This window comes from Sminthopsis crassicaudata, chromosome 1, assembly GCF_048593235.1.
Source record: "Sminthopsis crassicaudata isolate SCR6 chromosome 1, ASM4859323v1, whole genome shotgun sequence".
Taxonomy (NCBI): domain Eukaryota; kingdom Metazoa; phylum Chordata; class Mammalia; order Dasyuromorphia; family Dasyuridae; genus Sminthopsis; species Sminthopsis crassicaudata.
The window spans coordinates 702,583,092-702,595,140 of record NC_133617.1 but is presented as its reverse complement, the minus strand read 5'-3'; the positions used below and the strand labels follow the sequence as shown (position 1 = coordinate 702,595,140).

Below are 12,049 nucleotides of genomic sequence, written 5' to 3'. Positions count from 1 at the left end.
AATCTAAAATTACATGTATTCAGGGGGCTTTGCAAAATTTCCAAGTTAGAGAATTTGTCTTTGGCTCCTTATCCCTCCCGTACCTCCTTTAGTGGCCTGTATCCCACCTTCTAGCATTCTTTCTATCCCAAATACTTAGAGGTAGCAGGTGGATCAATGAATAGGGACATAGGTCTGAAGTTAGGAAGATCTGAATTCAAGTTCAACTACAGACAGTTACTAACTCTGACATTGGGCAAGTCAGTTAGCCTCTGTCTCTCTTAGTTTTCTCAAGTGTAAATAGGGATAATAACAGTACCTTTCTCCCAGAGTTGTTGTGGAAAATTAAATATGTGATTTTCTAAGTCCTACTGGGATTGTATATATTTATCCTTATGGGATCACCCTGCTTGACTTCCATTTCTTCATTCATATAATAAATGTAAGAGTTACTTTCTCTAACTCCCAAGGTACTTGGGGAGGATTAAGTAAAATAACAATCTGACCTTGTTTTGAACAGTCTTTTGCTCTGTGTGGCAGCTGGAAAAAACCAGTGACATTTGTTTTGTTGTTTTCAGTCATTTTTCAGTCATGTCCTATTATTTGTGACCCCATGTGGGGTTTCCATGGCAAGGATACCAGAATGGCTTGCCATTTCCTTCTCTTGCTCTTTTTTTTTTTTTTTTTTTTTTTTTTTTGTTAGGTGAGGAAACCCAATTAAACAAGGTGAAGTGACTTGCCCAGAATCATCCATCTAGGAAGGATCTGAGGTCAGATTTGTCTTCCTGACTCCAGGTGCTGGCACTCTATCCACTGTGCCATCCAGCTGTAAAGTGCTTAGCATCCCACTAACATATGTTTGCTTTCAGATGCCAAATGCCAATCTGTCCTTCCAGAGGCACTAGATAAACTAGAAACTTGGTCCCAAGGGCAATCAATGTCTTCCTACATATAAATACAAAGAAGGTTATAATCCTCATTATGAAGGGTCTTACCTCATAATTTTCTTTTTTCTTGATCTTCCCCACCCCTTCACAGTGAGGATTCATAAAATCCTCAATTGCAGAAAAAAAGAATCCCTGGAAACTCATAAAGTCTGACCTCTACATGTTTCAGAGGTAAGGAAAGAAATAAATCAGCCTCTCCAAAATCACAAAGCAGGGGCTAAACTGGAGTTGGGGTCTAACCAGTATATTATATAATAGTATATATTGACCAGTCAACCCAGCCCTCCTCAATTATCAAATCAACCACGCATTTATTATTACTAAATACCCAAGATACAGAAAGTAAAACTAATGTTGTTCCAACTACAATCTAAGAGTTTCTATTCCTTTCTGAGGCACTAAGGTGAGGCTCCATGAATATTCTTTTAATGAGTCAATGAATGTAATCCCCTGAAACCAGGTTTATCCCTTGGTTTTCATTAAATTCTATCTCATTAACTGTTAGAGTGCAGTGGACCAAAATAACCCCTATCAGAATCAGAATCAGAAAGACTCATCTTCCTGAGTTCAAATCTAATCTCAGACACTAACTGGGTGATCTTGGGCATGTCACTTTACCCTGTCTGCCTCAGTTTCCTCATCTGTAAAATGAGCTAGAGAAGAAAATGGGAAAACACTCCAGTATCTTTGTCAAGAAAACCCTAATCAGGGTCCTGAGGAGTCGGACATGACTGAAAAATGACTCAGCAGCAACAAAACAAATGTCACTTTGGTTTTTTTCCCACTGCCATGTACTTTATACAGTTCAGAAAGACATACTGTAATCTTACTTGATCCTCCCTCAGCACCCTGGGAGTTAGAGAAGGTAACTATTATATTCCTTTTATGAATGAAAAAATGGAGGCCAGGGAAAGAGGAATAGTCTTAGGTCAACCACAATAGAAATGGGGCATTAAACCATACATAAGAATCCCAGTGGTCCTCACTGACTTAGAAAATCACAGTGACATTATTTATGTTCCATTGTATTATGGTTTGTTTTGTTCAATATTTTGCAATTATGTTTTTTTTGTTAAAGCTTTTTATTTTCAAAACATATGCATAGATAATTTTCAACATTCACCCTTGCAAAATCTTGTATTCCAAATTTTCTCCCTCCCTTTCCCCATGCCCTCCCCTAGATGTCAAGTAATCCAATATATGTTAAACATGTGCAATTCTTCTATACATATTTCATAATTATCATGTTGCACAAGAAAAATCAAATCAAAAAGGAAAAAAAAATGAGCAAGCAAACAACAGAAAGAGTGAGAATGCTATGTTGTGATCCACACTCAGTTCCCACCGTCCTGTCTCTCTGGGTGCAGATGGCTCTCTTCATTATAAGATCCCCAATTAGTTTTAATCTACTTCCGTAGCACTAAAAAGGGTTGCTGTTCATGTATGTGATTCCATAGGTATGTAATGGATAGAATGCCATACTTGAGAGTTAAAAAGACCTGAATTCAAGTCTTAATAATCATATTTACCAGTTATGTGGCCTTGAGCAATGCTAACCATAAGTTAACACAATACTTAAATAATATTTATATAGCACTTTAAGTTTGCAAAGAATTATTGTCTCATTAGATGTCCACAACATTCCTGAAATCAAAATCCTTAGGGATCATTATTCCCATTCTATATATGAAAAAACTGAGATTAAGTAGCACTTTGGAAAGAGTGCTGGATTTGGAGTTCAGAGGTTGTTGTTCAGTCGCATCAGATTTTCTGTGACACCATTTGGGGATTTTCTTGTGAAAGATACTGGAGGGATTTGCCATTTCCTTCTCCAGTTCATTTCACAAATGGGGAAACTGAGGCAAACAGCATTAAGTGACTTGCCCAAGTTCACACCGCTAGTAAGTGTCTGAAGTTACATTTGAATTCAGGCAATTCTTCTTGACTTCAAGCCTGACACTATAAACTGCTCTACTTTGTTGTCCAGGAATTTAAAGAACCTGAGTTCAAATCCTTACTTTGTTATTTAGTGCCTAGGTAACCTTCAAGAAGTGACTTAACCTCTCTGGGCCTCAATTTCTTTATCTATGGGAAAAGTAAAATTGTAAGGTTTTGTTTCCACAATTGAAAAGTTTCAGCCTCACAGCCTCCCTCCCTGTTGCCGTAGTAGAAAAGAAGTGATATAAATTTTAGGGTCAGTACACGCTGAAAAGAATTAAAGAATGTCTTAAGTTGGGGCAGCTAGGTGATACAGTGGATAGAGCACCAGCCCTCAAGTCAGGAGGGCCTGAGTTCAAAACTGACCTCAGACACTTAATATGTCCTAGTTATGTGACCTTGGGCAAGTCACTTAAACCCAATTGTCTCAGAAAAAAAAAAAAAGTCTTAAGTTAACAGCAGTAACCACAGGTGCTGGTTGAGTGCAAATAATCTAGGTTTATGCCCTGGGCAAGCTAAATTTTTAGTTGAGGATGGTTAATAAGCCTCATGTGTATTAATTGCTCCTCCCTTAAGGAGGAGACATCCATCATCTTTGAACATATGTGGTAAGAGGAGGGGGGAACATAGGAACACACCAAGGACTGCATATAGTGGGAATGTAATGAAATATAGATTCTGGAAAGGTTTCCTCCCATTCTGAGGAGAAGATGAGGAGGCAAGGGGAGATTGTGGAATATAACTGCTGGCTTTGGCCTCTGTGAACTGCGTTTGTGCCTTCTAAAGGCATGTGGGGCCTGCTTCTTGCAAGAAACATAATAACCTTCCTCCACTCACTCCAAGGATTTGGATCTGAAGTTTTTATTTCTAACATCTGTAAAATGAGGAGGGCACATTAGGCGACTTCTAAGATCCCTTCTATCTCTAAATTTAGGCTACTAGGACTCATTCAAAGTCATTGGCTGGCAAATTTCTCAAGTGGGTTTTGAAGTCAGTTCTTCCTAATTCTAATTCCAGCATTCTAATCATCATACTAGGCTCGCTAAGTTTGTTTTTCCAGCGGTAAAAAATGGGAATAATAAGATTTATGCTACTACATTATAGAGTTCTTTGAGCTGTTTTTCAGTGACTTGCTCAGGCTCCTCACAGTCTTCCCCTACACCACCAAATAAATCAGTTAAGTCATTCACACTAAGATAACAAGGACTTAATTTATCCCACAAAAGCACCTTAGGTGAGTGACTTGGATCTGAAGAGCATCCTGGCTTAAATCCTGATTCTACTACCTCTTGCCTCTATTATCTAAAACAATCATTTAATTTCTAAGGAACAGAATGAGAGGGTTGTTCTATTTATGCTAGTCTCTTCCACTTAAAATCTGGTTCTTCATGATTTCCCAAATGTGTGGCCCTGTTACCCAGCCCATATCTCCTACATGCTCCTGATCCTCTGGATATCCACTGGACCTCACAGAAGAGTGAACACACAAGTAGGAGTATCTGATATCCATCCACCTATCCAGTCCCTTTTTGTTCCTGTTTTCTGGTCTTTTCAGTCTTGTCTGACTTTTCATGATCCCATTTGGGGTTTTTTTGGTAGAGATACTGGGGTATCTCTGATGACCTTTGCTAAAGAAAAGCTACTTCCTGTCCTGGAGACTGGTTGAAAGATGTAGAAAAAATTTAACCTGAAGAAGAAAAAGCTTATTATAGGGAACCTAATGGCTGTCTTCAAATGTCTTACAGGCTGTAATGTGAAAACAAGATTGTTTCATTTTATCTCAGAGGACAGAATGAGGAAAAATGGATAAAAGCTATACAAAGGAAGATTATGCTCAACTTTCTAAAAATTTTCTTGTTTAATCATTTTTTCATTGTATCCAATTCTCCTTGACCACTGGGATGGTTTGCCACTTCTTTCTCTGGTTCATTTTGCAGATGGGGAAATTGAGGCAAACAGGGTTAAATGACTTGTCCGGGGTCACACAGCTAGGAAGTATCTGAGGTCAGATTGGAACTCAGGAAGATGAGTCTTCTTATAAAGATTCCTAAAATGTTATGGATAACACTGAGTGGACTCTAGATGACCCTGTGTTAGGGATACCATAGAGTAGATTCCATCTATATTCAAATGAGACTTAATAGCTTCTGAGGTCACTTTGAATATTAAGATACTGTGACTCTGTGAGATTCTTATCAGCTGTATTGGTGAGTTCTTGCCAAGAACCCAAAGATTTCATTTAAGATATGATCATAGAGAAGATTTGGGAGAAGGAAATCTTGACTTTATCATCCCAAAAGAAATTAATTTTAGAAATAACTTTTTTAATAATCAGGGTCCCCTTAATTTTCTAGGACTAGAAGAAAATGCTAATTTCATACATTTGAAAGAAATTTCACCTTTTTTTGAGTAGACACACTAGTGAAATTAGAAGGGGTTTGCTTTAGAATGTCAGAGGCAGAAAAGTCATTAGTAAGAACTTAGAATATAGAACATGAGAACTAGAAGGGACCTTAGGACATCAAATGTCAGATATGGAAGGCCTTTGGAACACAGAACATTTAAGTCCAAAGATATATTACTTACTGTTGTTTAGCTGTTTCAATCATATAAGACTCTTTGGCAAATATATTGGAGTTATTTTGCCATTTCCTTCTCCAACTTATTTTACAGATGAGGAGACTGGGGCAAACAGGGAGAAGTGACTTGCCCAGAGTCATCCAGCTAGAAATTATCTGAGGTCAGATTTGAATTAAGAAAGATAAGACTTATATTTTAACATATATAACATGTATTGGTCAACCTGCCATCAGGGGGAGGGGGTAGGGGGAAGGAGGGGAAAAATTGGAACAAAAGGTTTTGCAATTGTCAATGCTGAAAAATTATCCTTGCATATATCTTGTAAATAAAAAGCTATAATAAAAAAAAAAGAAAGATGAGACTTCCTGACTCTAAACTTGGTGCTCTAAGTACCAAATAGCTACTCCAAAATATATTAGAGATAATCTAGTTCAAAAGTTCTTAACTCTGTGTGTGTGTGTGTGTGTGTGTGTGTGTGTGTATGTGTGTGTGTGTGATAGACCCTTCTGACAATCTGGTAAAGCCCACAGACCCTTTCTTAGAATCATGTTTTTAAATACATAAAATAAAATGTAGCATGTAAAATTTTGTAAAATTACAAAAGCATTCAAATATATTTTTGAAATTTAAAAAACAAGTTTATATAATAACCTAGATTGAGAAGCCCTGATCCTAGATCCTGTTTTATAGAGGAAGAAATCAAGACCTTTAAACATGAAATGGCTTGCCCAAGAGGAGTATCCTTATCAGGATACTTCTCCTTATGAGGAGAAGAGTCAAGACTTGAACCCAATTCTCCAACCTTAGTCCAGTATATTTCTACCACAGCACAAAAGGTTTCAAGTTTCTATTAAGAAAAGTATCCAGGAATAGGGAAGACCATACCCAGTAATAATTAGCCTTCCCCCCTCAAGAAAACAAGTTACTACTAATTAATTAGAAAGAACTCATAAGCAAGCTGCCTTTAATCTTCCTTTTTTCCTTCTCTCCCCCCAAAACTCCCCATTCCCCTCAATAACTCAGAGGAAACCACAACCCCATTGAAAAACCAGCAGAGTTTCTATTGTACCTGTTCTCGGAAGCAGGGGCGTTGAGTACTGCTGCTATGTGCTTCAGAGGATTGTGGCAATGATGGGCAGGGAAGAACATATCAAGGAAGAGGGCAGGCCCATCCAAGCACCATGACGATGACGGTTCTGAATGAGCAACACATGACTCTGGCAGCTCCCTCCCTGCTGGGCCCCATCCCCTGACTCATCTCTATAGTTAAGTCTTGTTCCTCTTTTCTTGAGGCTCTTTTCTTCTGGGGGGTGGGTCCCCTTCAAGGACATGGGGCACCGAGAGAGGCTGGAGCTCCTGATATCCTGTTATCTGGCTCTCTGGAGCAAACAGACCCACAGGCTAGCTTCCCTGTCTGCGGGATCCCTGGATTTCTGGCCCAAGAGAGGCAGAAGCAGAGCTGAGGACCTGCAGTCTTAACACAGCTGCCTACTCATGTAGACAAACCTGCCTGATGAGTCTGGGTGGAGACGGACTGGTTTGGCTTCCTTATTGTGGGGAGAGCAGGTGGTGCTGGCCTACTTGGTAATACATAGAAAGGAAAGAGAGGAAGGTTAGGGGTCTTTGTGTGGACAGTAAAAAAGAAAAGCTTGCTTGGAAGATTGGATCTATGATGGCAGGTCCCTTTGGTGTGCACAATGTTCTCCCTGGTTCTACTCACTTGACTCAGCATCAGTTCCTGTAAGTCTCTCCAGGCCTTTCTGAAATCATCCTGCTGCTCATTTCTTACAGAACAATAATATTCCATGACATTCATATACCATAATTTATTCAGCCATTCTTCAACTGATGGGCATCCACTCAGTTTCCAGTTCCTTGCAACTCCAAAAAAAGGCTGTCACAGACATTTTTGCACATACGGGAATCCTTTTCCCTTTTTAATGATCTATTTGGGATACAGGCCCAGCAGAGAAATTGCTGGATCAAAGGGTATGCACAATTTGATAGCCTTTTGAGCATTGTTCCAAATTGCTCTCCAGATCTGAGAGGCAGACTATCCCTTGTTCTTCTAATTTGCTTATAATAACATCCTTGATGTCCTAATCATGAACTCATTTTTATCTTATCTTGGTAAAGGGTGTTAGGTGTAAGTTAATGCCTAGTTTCTGCCATACTATTTTCCAATTTTCCCAGCAATTTTTGTCATATAGTGAGTTCTTATCTCAGAAGCTGGGTTCTTTGGACTTAACACTAGTTACTATAGTCATTGACTATTGTGTCTTGTGAATCTAACCTATTGCACTGATCAACAACTACTCTATTTCTTAGCTAGTACCAAATGGTTTTGATGACCACTGTTGTATAATTTAATTTTAGGTCTGGTACAGCTAGGCCACCTTCGTTTGAGGTTTTTTCATTAATTCCCTTGAGATTCTTGACCTTTTTTTCTCCTAGATGAACTTTGCTATTATTTCTTCTAGCTCTGTAAAGTAATTTCTTAACAGTTTGATTGGTATGGTACTGAATAAATAGACTAATTTATGCAGAATTGTCATTTTTATTATATTAGCTCAGCCTACCCATAAGTACTTGATAATCTTCTAATTGTTTAGATCTAACTTTGTTTGTGTAGAAAGTGCTTTGTAATCGTGTTCATATCATTCCTAACTTTGTCTTGGCAAGTATTTTATATTAGCCACAATTGTTTTAAATGGAATTTCTCTTTGTATCTCTTACTGCTGAACTTGATAGCATATAGAAATGCTGATGGTTTATGTGGATTTATTTTGTATCCTGCAACTTTGCTAAAATTGTTAATTTTTTTCTAGTAGTTTTTTAGTTGATTCTCTAGGATTCTCTAAATATGCCATTATATCATCTGCAAAGAGTGATAATTTTGTTTCCTCATTGCATACTCTAATTCCTTTAATTTTTTTTACTTCTCTTATTGCTAACTACTTTTCATTTCTTATGTATCTATCTATATACCACAACTAGTTCAGACATTTCTCAACTGATGAACATACTTTCAATTTCTAATTCTTATCCACCACAAAAAAGAACTGCTGTAAATATTGTTTGCACAAATAGGTCCTCCTCACTTTTTAAATCTCTTTGAGATATAGACTTCCTAATAATATTGCTGGATCAAAGTGGGTGCATAGTTTTGTGGCTCTTTGGGCATAGTTTAAAATTGCTCTCCAGAATTAACCAATACTTATTAAGTATATCTGCATTACAGAAAATATTTTCACACAGGGAGTCCCCTAGATTGATAAAATCACAGGTTTGGACAAAAATATATATATATTGTGCTGGGTTCTAGGGATACAAAGAGGAAAAATATCATAGTTCTTGTTTTCAGAGAGCTTGCATTCTAATAAGACAAGTCTATTTCATATTAATTACAGTAAGAGTCATAATGAAGAAAGGCATACATCCACTGTATCAGCCTCTAACCTAGGAATGGCTGGACCAAAAAGAGCAAGTTAGAGACAGAAGGAAGAGTCAGGACATAAACAGAAGTTTAATTAATTTTAAAGTGAAAGAATTCTTGCAACCAGAATATATTTCCACTCCCTCTTCCCCCAAAAGAGAGCTTAACATGCTTAGGCAAGGTAGTGTTTTGTACATATATAAAACCACAAATGGGCTAGACCATGACATAATCCCTCTCAAGTTTTAAGTAGCATTTCTCACAGCAGGCTCATGTGTAGACAATGTGGGTATTCCTGGGTCTTATGGGACCAGTCTTCAAGTTGATTGTCTCACAGACACAAACAGAACCAGAATTAGGGTGGTGGGAACAGGAATGCAGAACTTGGTTCAGTTCACTTACAAGCAAAGGATTGTGAACATGTCAAGAGAGGTGAAAGATGTCTTTAGGCTTCTGCACATTGGCTCCCAAGTCCTGGGAAAGAAAGGGTATAAATTCCTCAATGAACACCTGATGCTGATCAAAGCAATGCACTGCCATATGGTGAGATTATGCAGAACACAAAGGATTGTTGTTATGCCAAGCTTAGCTCACAACTTGCTTGCTCGGTCTTACTTCTGGGAAACAGGGGTGTCTCCAAATATCTTAACACAGGATTGGATGGCCCTCTTATTAGGAAGGATGACACAACAGAGTATAGTGGAAAGAGGCTTTCCTGGCAATGTATCCAAGTTTAAAAGGAGCTTCTCACATGACTTTTTTGTGCCTAATAATTTTTCTTTTCTAATTACATGTAAAGATAATTTTTAATATTTATATTTGTAAGATTTTGAGTTCCAAATTTTTCTCCCTCCCTCCTTTCCTTTCCTCCTCCCCAAGACAACAGGCAATCCAATATAGGCTATACATGTACATTCTTGTTAAATATACTTCCTTAGTTACTCACATTACTGCTGAAAAATAAAAATAGAGCCAGATGGGATAACATATGCCTGTGGTCCCAACCCCTTGGAAGGCTAAGGTTGGCAGATTGCTTTAGTTCAAAAGTTCAGAGCTTCCATAGGACTAAAAACAACTGGGCATCCACAGTAAGTCCATCACCAATATAGTAAATGCATGGGAGCAGAGAGGCACCAGGATATCCAAAGAGGGGTATATCAGCTCAGGTTGGAAATAAAAGAAGTCAAAGCTTTCATGAAGATCAATAGTGGGATCTGGCCCATGAACAAATAGCCCCTGCACTTCCAACCTGGGTGAGAAAGGGAGGACTAGTCAAAGGAAAGAAGAGGAAAGGAAAAAGAAAGGAGTAAATGAAAGAAGAGAAAAGGGGGGGAAAAAAGAAAATAGAAGTGAAGGGGAAAAAAAGCAATAAATAGAATGAAATACTAAATAAGGGCAAATACACATGAAAATGAAAATGAAAATTGAAATGAGCAAAGTTAAGAAAAATGCTAATCCAATATACATTTGGAAGTAATAAAAATAACTAAAGGATAAGGAAACATACAGATGAAAAAGGTAACTTTATATAAAGAGATATCACAGATGGATAAACAGCTCATTTAAATAAATTAAACAAGAATTGGCAAGAGTGAGAAGGTCACAATAAAAAAATAGATCTTAAGGGAAGAGTAAGAAAGTCACAATAAAAATAGATCTTAAGGAAAGTGGGTTTTTTAATTACAGGAGAAAATTAAAAGACTTAAAAAAAAAAAAAAAGGAAATGGTGAAGAAAATTAGCATTACATAGAATTTGGTAGAGAACTTCAAAAACATCCAATAGGAGTAACCAACAAAAGACATACTGCAGTCAAAGAATGTGATCGCATACAATACAAAATTATTAGAAATACAGGTTCAAAAAAAAAAATCACAAAATTATCCAAAAACCTAGAAGACATACAAATTCAGGTTTGGTTTTACTTAGGATTTCTAATGCTTTAGAAAATTTAGTAAAATAAAAGAATCTGAGCATCATATTCCAGGAAATTAAGAAAAAAAATTTAAGTAGAAAAAAATAAGAATTACAACACAAATAGAAAAAACCCATAAGACCACAACAAAACAATAATCTATGTTTGAAAACACCAAGAAACATTATGGTTAAACATCCCAAAGTTAAAGGAAAAATACTTAAAACTACTAGAAGAAATAAGAAACTCATTTTCCAAAGAAAAATAGGATCACAGAGGACTTTTCTTTTTTTAAAATTTAAACTCTGTTTGTGAATTGCCTTTATTGAACATAAAAGCAAAATAATGTCTTTCCCAACATATTATCCCTCCCTTCCCCCCCCCCCCCAGGCTGGGGTTAAGTGACTTGCCCAGGGTCACAAAGCTAGGAAGTGTTAAGTGACTGAGGTCAGATTTGAACTCAGGTCCTCCTAACTTTAGGGCTGGTGCTCTATCCACTACACTAATTAGCTGCCCCCATGAATTCTTATAGATGAAAAAAATTTTATGACAGACACTTTATGCCATTAGAGAAATGGTACATATGATTCTCCTTTGTGAGAAGTACTTATAACATATGGTTATAACATAATCCATGAAGTCAAAAAATCTTACAGCTGAATGTAGGGTGAAAGATATGCATATGTGGGACTGAAATAGAGGAGGATATGCAGAGGAGAAAGAAGATATTTTTTAACTAAGATGCTCAAAGAAGGTTTCAATGAAAAAAATCACTGGAATTGAGTTTTGCATTAGAAGGAAGGCAGTCAACTAGGCAGATATGGGAAGACTGGTTTGGAAAATCCACTTCATGGATAGGGAACAGAATGGACAAAGATTTGGAGATGGACAAGAGCAAAGGATGGGGTTGAAAATAGTTCACATTATCTGAAAAGTATAGAGGAATTCTATGTGTAAGATAAGCCTGGTAAAGATAGACTGGAGCTAGATTTTGGACAGATTCAATGTTAAAGTAAATTTATATTCTGTTTGGATGCCAGTATGAATTTTTGAATAAAGGAGTGACTATGATCAAGACAATGCATTAGGGATATCATATAGATAATAAAGTGATGAAGCTATTTTAAGGCAAACTAGAGGCTGCTAGACCAGCAATAGCAGCCAAGACAGAAGTGTCTTGGGATCATATACTGTGACTAGAAAGAGATGTGAGGCAGATCACAGTGGATTTTTTTTAATTAAAGATTTTTATTTTC

The 12,049-nt window shown here is 37.2% G+C and overlaps 1 protein-coding gene across 3 annotated transcripts in view; it reads right to left on the bottom strand.

The window, feature by feature from the left end:
• Positions 1–12,049, bottom strand: part of TMEM40 (transmembrane protein 40) — a 68,568-nt gene that overhangs the window by 22,144 nt on the left and 34,375 nt on the right. The window contains exon 1 of one of the 3 annotated variants that reach the window (XM_074283872.1): positions 6,514–6,902. The exons of 1 other annotated variant lie outside the window; for it this stretch is intronic. The gene's annotated coding sequence lies outside the window, so the exon portion shown is untranslated. Of the gene's footprint in view, positions 1–6,513; positions 6,903–12,049 lie in introns of those variants that run through there. One more of the 3 variants, XM_074283871.1, reaches the window with a different exon arrangement.